General features: G+C 38.4%; 1 long non-coding RNA gene across 2 annotated transcripts in view; it reads right to left on the reverse strand.

Annotated features, from left to right (window-relative positions):
- Positions 1 to 208: 208 nt before the first annotated feature.
- The window catches only part of LOC116652525, a 28,719-nt gene continuing 16,794 nt past the window's right edge, over positions 209 to 12,133 (reverse strand). The window contains exons 4-5 of one of the 2 annotated variants that reach the window (XR_004305649.1): positions 984 to 1,094; positions 209 to 329 (exon numbers count right to left, since the gene is read on the reverse strand). This is a non-coding gene — a long non-coding RNA (uncharacterized LOC116652525). Of the gene's footprint in view, positions 1,095 to 12,133 lie in introns of both variants that reach the window. The other variant, XR_004305648.1, reaches the window with a different exon arrangement.

Consider the following 12,133-nt stretch of genomic DNA (forward strand, 5'->3'; position numbering starts at 1 on the left):
TTTCTTCCTTTAATTTGCAGGATAAGCTGTTCCAAAACCAATGCCTGCTTTTTTTGTGATGTGTATGTCAGTTTCTGTGTAATTATTTGTTTATTTATTTACTTCTTTATTTATTTGAATGGCTTCTGATAGCAATCTGTAAGACGCTGTGGGGAGAACAGAAATAAATCACCACATCAGACATTCCGTGCAGAACACAAATCTCTCCTCCTGATAACTCAGCTTTATTATCAAAGCGACAGTTCTTGCTCCAGGTTCCAAGCTCTGCTGCTGCTCAGTACAGTTTGGAACAGAGGAAAATAGGAGATAAACCCTCTGGAATGCAGCATCTAGGAAAAAGGAAAAGATTACTTATCCATAGTTACATATTAGTATAAATACTTCTATATTCTTAAAGGGTATACATTCTCCTTGCAGAGTTATTCTCATGTTTAGTTCATTCTGCTTTATTGTATCATTCTGTTCTTGCTTCTCCGTGCCCCTAGTAACTGCTGTAATTGCCTGCTCAGAAGGAAAGGAAAAGAACACAGGAGTCCCTCCTGCTGCTGAGCTCAGCCCAGTCAGCGAGCAGCCTGTGGCTGCAGCAGCTGTTTCTGCTCCAGACTGAGGACAGCTAAAACTTTACATACTGATTTTAATTACTCCTCCAGGTGAAAACCCTGACACAGAACTGCATAGATATTTGCCACCTGATGCCCATAACAAAGCGACGACCTGTGTAACAGCATCAGGGTGTGCGTTTAGGGCTGAGCACAGCTTTATAAGGATGTGATGCAAAAGTCAGGCTACTCCATGGGGTGGTGGTTGGTAGGTGTTCAGTCCATACAGACCACCAGGAGAAAACACCACGTGCTTTGCTCGAGCATCTTGGTTACTTATGGGAACACGGCACGTCTGGGCTGAACCTCAGGGTAGGATGGTCTGTACTCTTGCCTCTGATTCTGATGTTGATCTGCTGGGGGATTTTCATCAGTCAGTTTTACCCTGGATGTTGAGCATCGTCAGGTGCTAGGGGTCAGAAGGTATCAAACAGTTGGATGGCTAGAACATCACTGAGGATTTGGGGATCCATGTCTGCATTTGTATTGTTCCACCTGTAAAACAGAGATCATGTTTTTTGATAAAACAGAAGTGCTATTTACCGCGAGACACAAGAGAAGAACAGAGAGGTACTGTTCTGCGGTCAATCTCAGACATGATGTATTTTCTCCTTTTAACAGAAGCTCTTCCCTTTTCTTTCTCATAAAGATCGTAAAGCCAGAAGCTCTCTGTGCTTTGCTGAAAATAGGATTCTTTTGGTTTCAGTATCAAGATGAGTGCATGCAGTGCCTTTACCATGTTCACTTCAGTAACATGGCAGGACACTTTTAGGACTTGATAACCCACAGGTCTTTTTAAGATATCATAAAAATCGAATATTGTTTTATAATTCCATGATTCTCAGCATATTTTGTGCCTTTTTCTTTTCCTGAGCCTTCCACGTTCACACAGTCAGGATTGTATGTGTCACTTAAGTCAGCACATTCATATGATTTGTCTGGATGCAGTTAAGATGAAGCTTTCTGGAGAGAATCTTAACCAAAAGCAGTAAATAGAGTATAAGCATCCAAGTTCCACACACAAATTCATTCAGTACAAAATAGATTGGGGATGTTGAAGATGGAACATCAACAACAGTAGACTGCTCTTATGGCCAGCAACAAGTTTTACTTTTAGAAATAGCACAATAAAGCATTCTGGCATGGAATGACCAGTGCATACGAACAGCCCAATTCCACTGGTCACATAGCAACTTACCACCTGCTATAAATATACGGCAGAGCATAGATCTACAAAGGAGTAAGTGAAGAGTCTCATCAACTGCACTGAATTTAGCACCAGACTGTCATCTCTGGTACAATGTGGTTCCTTTAGATCAGATTATGAAAGGAAAGATAGTGTATTGCAGGGATCTATTTGGAGAATGCAAAAATACCTGGATAAATAGGTACTTTAAACCAAAATTAGCAACATTTCTGGCTGCAGAAAGAAAGGGAAGAAGAATATTTACAAGTCATTCAAATCCTAACCAGACTTTCCCTAAAACTTCTTTTAAATCACCATCCTTTTTAAAAGAAACATTCAATAATAGAGTCTTTTGAGTTGAAAAGGACCTTTATAGCTCATCTAGTCCAGTTTGCCTGCAAGGAATATCTACAGCTCAATCATGTGCTCAGAGCCCAATCCAGCCTGACCATGAGTGTCTCCAGGGATAGGGCATCAACCACCTCTGTGGGCAACCTATTCCAGTGCCTCATCAGCCTTAGTTCTAAAAACTGTTTCCTAATAACCAGTGTGAATCACCTTTCTTTTAGTTTGATAACACTTTCCCTTGTCTTGACGCAGCAGACCCTGCTCAAGAGTCCATCCTGTTCCTTCTTGCAGCCCTTCTTCAGATGGAGCCTCAGCTCTCTCAGCCTGTTCTAGGAGAGGTGCTCCATCCCTTGTATCATACCTGGGGCCCTCCTCTGGATACACTCTAAGAGGTCCATGTCTCTCCTGTACTGAGAACTACACATCTGGATGCAGTACTCCAGGTGAGGCCTTACCAGCACACAGCAGAGGGACACGATCACCTCCGTCATCCTGCTGGCCATGCTTTGTTTGATGCAGCCCAGGACACGGTTGGCTTTCTGGGCTATGATGGCACACTGGTGGTTCATGTCCAGCTTGTCATCCACCAGTAGCCCTGGGTCTTTTTCGGTAGAGCTGTGCTCAACCCTTCTGTCCCCCAGCTTGTATTGGAAGTGGAGGTTGCCACAACCCAGGTGCAAGAACTTGCACTTGGATTTGTTTAACCTCATCAGCCCACTGCTTCAAGCCCACCTATGTCTTGAGAACATAGGTTCTCAAATAATAATAATAATAATAATAATAATAAATTTCAGTTCCATATAGAAAAAGGCCAAAATTAGAGACTTATTTATGCTGTATTTTTCAACAAATATTTTGAATATGATTTTGAAGGTAAATATTAGACACAGTTTCATTTTGATTGAAATCACTGTACTTAAACTACATGTTATTAACAGAATTTCTAGCTGAAAGCCTGACCAGCATTACTTTATAGAGCAGGCTGTTTTGGTTCAAGATTGTATGCTGCTTCTTTAATTGCACACATTTTATGTAGATTTTGAAATGTCCTATTAGGAAAAAGAAAAGAAAAAGAAAAGAAAAAAAAGTGAAAGAAAACAAGACAAATAATATTTGTTTTTCAGTAGTTATCCTGGATGTCAGCATTGCTGGGTGTGCACTGCAGCTATACTACTTAGTGACATGTATTTCTTTGTCTGAATTTATGACTTCTATGTATTAGTACTTTGCTCTGTGAGACACCAAACCTCTGAAGCTTGCCTCAGTTCATTAACAGAGCACAAGACAGGCATTACCTCTCCAGCTTACCCATCTTCATGCTTTGCACTCCTGTGGCAAAGGCCTGTGTCATGCCTTTTATCACATGGTAGTTACAGCTAGGTGCTTGTTCCCAGACCATGCCTTGAATAAAATATTACTAAGTTCAGTTTCAGGGATTAAGGAATAGTAGTCAAGGAGAAGTATTAAGTGCATGAAATCTATCAGTAAATACCACAGGTGAGAAGGATTCCAAGGGTTTCCCTTCTCCCACATATCTCACTTTGGACAAAACAAATCATAGGAGGAGACAGTGAATAGAGTAAGGTCATCTTGTTGCTTCAGGACACAACTCAAACAAGTGGAGAGAGAATTTCTTCAGCAGTTTTCAGACAAAGTATTTCTCTTCTCTATGCCAGCTTCTCCATCCTTGTTTCTCCACCTGCTTCTCCCAGTTTAACACCGGTGAAGGGATTTCTTTGCAAGGCTAGATCATGAAACCTCAGAGCAGCTTGGACACTTCAGATACCTTCCAAGCCAAAGCCACGTGCCAAAGCTGGTGTCAAATGCAGCAGGCTGGCAGAACAGCAAGCCCCCAGACCTAGCATGCAAGCAGTTGGCAGAAGATCTGTTGCTGCTATGACTAGCAGTCAACACCACCATTTATTTCTATAGGTCTGCCAGTTTTCCCAGGTGAACATGGAAGGATCTGGGTCATTCTCTTGTAATGACCAAGAAGCAGCGTGTGAGGAGTCTGCCTGCAGCAGAGTTTAAATGTTTTAAGTTGTTAGCAACCACTTAATGACCTGATTGTATTGATTCAACTTTTTGTATAAGAAAGTATAGCTGACAACAGACATGAAAAAAAAATCATTTCTATTTAATACAATTTGTCTTGGAGTTAGTTCAAGCCAAATATGCCTTAACTGTTTGTGTTGTACCTTGACATAAGCCTTGATGGCATCAATTATTTACACTGTATGTCTGAAGGTTGTTCTAAACTGTGAAGGACACTGACAGTATTTTTTTCACCTGAAATCTGAACAGCTTCATCATCTTGGTATGCAGAATAATGTGGTAGAAATATGTGATTAAACATTCAGAAAATGATGCTAAGAGATTAATTGCTTTAATATTTTACTGAGAAGAAATATTATGAACAAGTATTCCTGGCTCCCTATCTTTGTTCAGAAGAGAATGAACAGATAACGTTTATAAAATCTGAATTAAACAATTTAATTGGGGATATGATCCTTAAGAGTTAATTCATTCCTTGGTAGAAACACACAAATAATTGGGTATCATGGGTAGAGTTGATTTTATTTTACTCATCTCTATAAAAATCATGTATATGGTTCAACACCCAGATTTTTAAAAAGTCGGAAATATGATTAGAAATCTATGAGCTTAATGCTGTGGCTGAGATTTTTAGATGTGCAAGGTCTGAAAAATTCTAAATTACACCTCTCACAGCAAAAGTATATCAGCAGTAATGCACACATAAAACATCAAGGCTAACGCTACATATTGTATAATATTAATAAAAAGTGTGTATAACCTATTGGCTTTATTGGAGGCTGTTCTAGGATTCAGATGCTGCACAGAATGTCTCAGGAACATTCACTCCCTGGTTCAGCTAAGTATTTACAGAAACATCTCATACAGGGCATGTGTTCAGTCTTGGTGACACCCTCAGTCACATCACTGAAGTTATAAACAGCTGGTGTTTTGCTGTAAGAAAGCTCTGCAAATCTTTTAGGACAAGTTCTACATAGTCTTTTGTCAGCTTAAATGTCTCAATTATAAAAATCACTTAAATGGTATGACATACAGAGTTCACATATTTTTCTTTTGTACTTTCAGGTATCCATCAGTAATGGATTCCAACATCTGGCTGAAACCCAAATAACCCTGAAATGAACAGAGCTGATGTCAATGTTACAATGAAATTCAGGCAAAGCCTGAATCTAGCTCTGAGATGGGGTAAATTCCATCATAGTCTGTACTATATGCTTCAACCTTATCAGTGGTATATCTTTTCAAATGAGCTCATACAAGCCCTGGTGTACTCATCTGACTTTTGAGTCTGTCATTGTCCTGCAGAGAACAGTTGCACTCAATAGGAGCTAATAGAAGGCCTGATTCTTGCATCTTAAAGCCATGATTTTCTGCTTTTGTGTGAAAGTTTGTGATGAACCACATCAAGTGTTAACCTAGATCATAAGAAGCATAGTTGTCAGTCTATGCATTTTTTGAGAAACACATAAATAGTGCAGGAAAAAAAAAAATACACTGAATATAGATAGATCCGTGTGTAGACAAACAGACAAGCAGACAGACAAATACTTTGGTTATATATAAACATATAAATATCTTGGTGATAAATGCTTTAGTCTACCACCTGTAAGCAGAACTTGAAAATTCCTAATTAGGATTGTATCTGTGTTGTTCACGATTTCACTAGAGAAACATCTGCAGACCTCAGAGTATGCAAACAGACAGGAAAAATAGAGGTAAGCTTTTGGTACATATCGAAGAACAGAGTAGTTTGTAAAATACCGTTTCGAATGCACATATATTGAACAGCCTCTAGAATCACTCCGGACGTATTTAGATCACTTAGCTAGAATCACATTTTATTTTTCCCAAGGATAATCAAAAGAAGATATGCTTTAAAGATAGCTACATATTAATGGTCCATCACTTTTACAGAGAAGGAGCGGCTTATTGCCTGCCTGTATCAATGGTATAGTGAACCACTTTCACCAGATCTGAACTCCCTCCTTAGGCAACTTTGGCGATAGCCAGAAAACAACACTTAACCAATTAAAAAGGCAAGGGAGGAAGGAAGGGCTTCTTTTTTGCTCTTTTTGACAGAAAAGCCATTTAGCAATACAAATGTTAAATGATTGGATTCTTTTCCTTTGCTTACTTTGCCTTTTCTTTAGCTGATGTGGCTGCCTTCTTTACAGTTTCCAAGCCTTACATGTGTTGAGTAGCAATAAAGGTGCATGTGCCTCTTCTCTGAGGCAACTATAAAGCCAGTGGGGAGATATTTCAGTGCTCAATCTGGGGTGGAGCAAGACTGTGAAATTTTGATAACATAGATCAAAGGTTGTAATCTATTAGATTAGCCTGGATTTCTTTTATTATTATTTTTTTTAATAGTCCATCATGACACACAGTGTTATTAGTCCTTGGATTCTAATACTTTGCTTTTTCCACAATAAGGACCTTTTATCAAAGCAATTTTTTCTGTTTCTTCAGGAGAAGAAATAAATAATAATAAATACAAGATAAATACAAGAGTTTTCTGTAGCACATTTTCATTAGAACATGGATTTTTAAATTCGAAAGGAATGATGTTGCAAACATATCTGTTTCCCCTAGATGCCTAAAGAGTAGCTAAATAAAATCACATTATTTTTACTTAGTTAATATTTGGAAAACAGTGTGCTCCTTATTTTTCTTATTGATTTCCAAGACATTTTACCCTACAGTCAGCAACACATTTAAGGTATGGAAATATGTGCCTAGATAAAACAAGAAATATAATCGAAAAGTAGCATCTACACCAAAAATCAGATAAAACATAATGGCTGACTAGTCAGTTTCATCTAGGTTAGTACAAGAGATTTGTTTTTAACTATCATCTTCTAAGAGCTTCTCTCATATAATTATAGGAAAAGATGTCTGCCTGCAGAGAACTACAAACACTGGCCTTTTGGTAACAATGTCAGTGTATGGTCCCACTGGCAAAAGGAGCTTTGAGCTCCCTGTGCCAGATGCTAAATCAGTGGACACTTCCAACACCACACTGCCTGAGACAATACATCTTATTTCATAACGAAGTGTAAGAAGAAGATTTAGAATCACGGTCTTGCAACTCTGCTTCTCATGTCCAAACAATGTGATAGGGCTTAGGTTTCCAACATGAAAAAGGAGGGGAATAAAATTATTAATGTTTGATATGTATTAAAAGCATACGCTGAACAAAATGTAGAACTCCTCAAATAATATGCCAGGAAATGTGGTCCAGGTCAAGTGGAACTAGAGGATTAATTTACAATAAAAAAAAAACAAAAAAAAAACGAAGCAGAACGAAGAGTTTTCATGTCATGTAGTCGTGCTCTATTGAGTATTAACCTCCATAACAAATATAGTGTCTAAAATAAAGATATTTCCCCAGTCTGTTAGCACTGGAATAGCTCTGGGCACTGGAGTCTTTTTCAAGGACTTACTAAGTTACATATATCTAAAATACTTTTTTCTCTAAATCCCTGCCATGTCCTGGTTCAAGTAGCTGGTATTTGTCCAAAATTAGCACTTTTGTGCAGGTAGTTCTTTATATTACTTGTTGTGCTTGACAGCATTTTAAATTCAGTTTTATTTGTTCTTATTGCCATTACACGTGACGGAAGAAAGAAGAGATGCTCAAGTCTCTTCAGTGACTTAGGAAAACCAAAATAGGTGGAAAATGTGCTCCAAAGGGACTTAAGCCCATCCACAAAGGAGCCTTCTAAAAGCTTTCACTCATTCATAACAATCTGCAAGGTAAGTGAAGCAGAGGAAAAGAAAAATAATGGTGGAGTATAAGAGAAATACTTTGTGAGAACAAATCAAAGAAACAAAGAAGCAAACAAAAAGAGCCAACAGTCAGAAAAGTGAACTCTAAACAGCACACCTTACTATTGTACAGACAATGTTGTATGTGTTGGTGGTATATATAACAATGTTATATGTGTTGGTGGTACACATGGGTCACTGCACGTACATGAAACACCACATTTAGTGCATTTCCTTTTAAATGTAATATATTGCTTTATCAGAGTCTTTATTTTTTACAAATGGTACTACATAATATTTATTAGTCTACTAGAAAATGCAATACTCTCATAAATAATTCAAATCAAATTACATTTGTCAGCTAAAGCAGCAGTGTACCTTTAGTGGTACATTACCCTTGATTTTTTTTTTATTGTCTTTGTCCCTTTGCTTGTTGATTGGTAAAAATCAGTGTTCTGTAATTGATCTCCAAGTCATTAAAATGAATTAATAATGCTCTAGTAGTTTTCTACTGGAAGGCAAAGATTTTTTTTTCATTTCCATTTCATCTGGCATCAAGGGTGTGAACAAACAATAGTGCGTAAACAAGTTCTCTAACCCAAATAGAAATTATCAGGAGAAAAACAAAACTAAACAACAACAAAAAAAATCAAGTCTAAGGAAGCATTTCAGGGGTGTAAAAATGTAGTGAATACAGGCTATGGACCACTGTCCAGAGGATGAGGTTTATGAAAATTTCTCCAGTTACCTGAGATAGCAAGATAGTCTCCTTTGTCTATGATCCAATATCAATGCACATCACGACCAACACAGACAGTGCATATAGACCACCAGCATCTACCAAGCTCATGTTACACATTTGACCATATAGGGGAGTCAAGGGATTACCAAATCTAGAGGCACACCCAAGGTTTTGTATGTGTGTCAAGGTTGGACTCAGCCATTCTCTGATCATGGCAGCTCTCCTACTCACCCTGAGCAAGCCTTAACGGCAATTTGGCCGTGAATCTCCCACAGCCTGGCAGATGGATGCACTTGAGACCTATGCACTTCTCAGGAGTTACAGCCTCTCCATTGCTCTTGTTCCTATTTTGATGTATATTGATGTCACGTAACTTCAAGGATTTCCAAAATGGTACAAGTAGGGAAAAGTCACCCTTCACCAAGCTACTCCTTTGCTTTCTTCTCCAGTCATGTCAAAATCTTAGAAGACCTCTGTGAGGAATGACCTTGTCATAAGAAAGCTGTGGTCAGCACACACAAGGAGAGCAGCAAAATAGAATGAATTGGTCAGCTGTACTGCCATGCTGTCACAGAGTTAACTAGATCAATCTATGTCCATGACAGGGGGCCCGTAGGTTCACTGGCCTCCAAAAATGGGAAGAGAAAAGGGAAAGGGGTAGGGAGATGGGAGCTGGATTCAAGGAAACAAACAGAGCAGTGGTAATGATCTAAGGAGGAATGCAAGATAACACAATACAAAACAATACAATTGAAACTGAAGCTAATAATTCAAGTAAGATAAGAGAGAGTGGTTTCTGAAAACCAGGAAGCATACTTTGAAACTGAAGGCACACGACTTGGAAGCACACCCACACCTGCTGCTAGGCAGTGAGAGAGAAAAGAGAGCATCACTTCTGTGATGTATTTCCCTCTCTGACCGTGAGGTCCTCTGGGACGTGTAGTTCTTCTTTTCTGTGCTCTACATGATGTTATGATGTGGAATACCAATAGCAAAAATTACAAAACCATGACAAATGCATTCCTGTAATTTGTCAGATGCAGCCACATTGCTGCAAGACAATGTCAGATTTTTTCATGCTCACAGCACTTTCACTGTTTGCTGGGCAATGCCATCTGCTCACCAGAGCTGATACTGAAACTGCCAAAACATTTTTGCTTAGTGAAGGAATTTTCCCTCAAAAATGTGTACTTGACTGTGCATTTTCAGTTGGTTACCAGTCAGGGATTAAGCATCTTCCAGAAGTAAACCCAGTACTTAGTATTCATATATTGTAAATGAATGTGAGCAGCCAAGAGCTGATTGAGCTGCAGAGGTAAACACTCAATAGCTAAATATTTTCATTATTCATATGACTGAAATGTTGAGGTATATGAAGAGATACACCTGAAGGTCAGTGCTAAGCAAAAGAAAAGCTTTAAGAAGCCATAGTTTCAGCTATTCTATGTTTTGTATTCATAAAATTTATTTTGAGCACTGGAGCAAGCTCTACAGGGAGGCTGTGAAATCTCCTTCCCTGCAGATACTCTATAGACACTTCCCCTTGAAGTCTCCTCTAGGGAACGCGTCTTAGCAGAAGGGCTGGACTAGACTATCTGTAGATGTCCATTTCAGACCCGGTGATTCTATGATTTTTAGTCTTTAAAATGCACTTCAAACAATCTTAGCAGGAAGAGTGTGGTGGTAGGATAAGGGGTTACAGCTTTAAACTAAAGGATTTAGATTAGATATGAAGAAGAAATTCTTCATTATGAGGGTGGTGAGGCCCTGGCACAGCTGTGGGTGCCTCATCCCCAGAGGTGCTCAAGGTTGGATGGGCCCTGTGCAGCCTGAGCTGGTGACAGGTAATACTTACCCACAGGAAGGGGGGCTGAAACTACGTAGTTTTTAAGATTCCTTCCTATCCAAGTCATTCCATGATTCCATGACACACTATATATAATACCTACGTTTCAATCATTGTGACAACTCTCATATGGACAAAGTTCTTACTATACTCTCTTGTGTAAGTGCATCTTTAGGAACAAAAGTCCAAAATGGAACAAAAAAAAAAAAAAGAAAAAAAAAAATCACAAAACTTGTAGGGATCCTAATTTGTCTCTCATTTCTAATGAAGAACTGTAACAGAAGCACTTACTCAAAGATTAAATGTGTTATCAGCTTTTGAATGTGTGGATCAGACCCATGAGCAAATAAAATGGAATGGGATTATATATAATATAGAAGATTCAGAGAATAATGGATTAATTTTGTTGTTGTTGTTGTTATTTTTTTAATATCTTGTTTTTTTTCTTCACTTCACTTTTGACTCAACAGCATGAAGCTGTTGAGCCAAATGCTATGCAATTTTTTCTGGAGGTCTCAAGGCCCTAGAGGTGGATTTGGTTGTCTTCCTTTTTAAAAAAGAACTACAATTGGTTGAAATTATCATTTGTTTTACAACTTCGAAACAGTGGGAAAATCAAGGGAATGCATTGCCGTGTGAGGAGGGAGTGAGAGAGAGATTATCTCTTTTCATTAATAAACAAATTTATGCAGAAGCGAGAATACAAATTCAGCTTTTTTCACTTCAAAGGATTTTCATATCTTGCCTAGCCAATATTTTTGTAAATTGGCTTATACTGTAGGGATCAATTAAAATATCATTGCTGATTAATTCCTGCAGAGAATCTGAAAGTCTGGACATACATAGCCTCAGTTACTGATGCAGTATGTATTCATATGACCTACTGGGTGAAAGGACTGGGGTGAAGAATTATCTATTTATTTTATTTATTTTTTTAACAGGACATTACAAGGATGTGTTTTTCTGTGCTATCTTTGCACACTGATCTCAGAGTCTCTTCACTGAAAGACATAAGTTTACAACACACAATGCTTCTACGTTTAGCTGTACACTCCACTCTGAACACTGTGACGAGGAGCAACAGCTGCTTAAGAAAGATGTGATATCTTTCTGGTTAAAACTAATGACAGGTGAGGACCTGTTCTGTCCTGAAGCTTCTTTATACCACTTCACGGCATGCAAGCAGTCTGTGGAAATACAGTTGGAAAATGGAACACTGAAAACCCCACTTAGGTAAACAAAGCAAGCAAAATTTGGGATAAATCTGATAAAATGTAAAAAGAAACAACACAGAATTATCAGTAAACATGGAGGATTTTCTTCCTCCTGGATTTCTTGTTCCTTTTGTAATTGCTTATTATTCAGCAAGTGAGATATGCTCTCTCATGTATGCTTTTTGATCTCTTTTTAATAGCCAGACTAATATCAACAGGAATCAGAAATGTGATCCCAGTTTCAAAACACAGAGTGCAGTACTCGGGCATGGCATAGTTGGTGACTCAGACCCTGAAGCAGAGGTTTGCAATTAATTATCTTACAATCTACAAAATGTCAGTCAGACCACAACTACCACTGAAAATTCTGGTTAC

This window comes from Coturnix japonica, chromosome Z, assembly GCF_001577835.2.
Source record: "Coturnix japonica isolate 7356 chromosome Z, Coturnix japonica 2.1, whole genome shotgun sequence".
NCBI classification, from domain to species: Eukaryota; Metazoa; Chordata; class Aves; order Galliformes; family Phasianidae; genus Coturnix; species Coturnix japonica.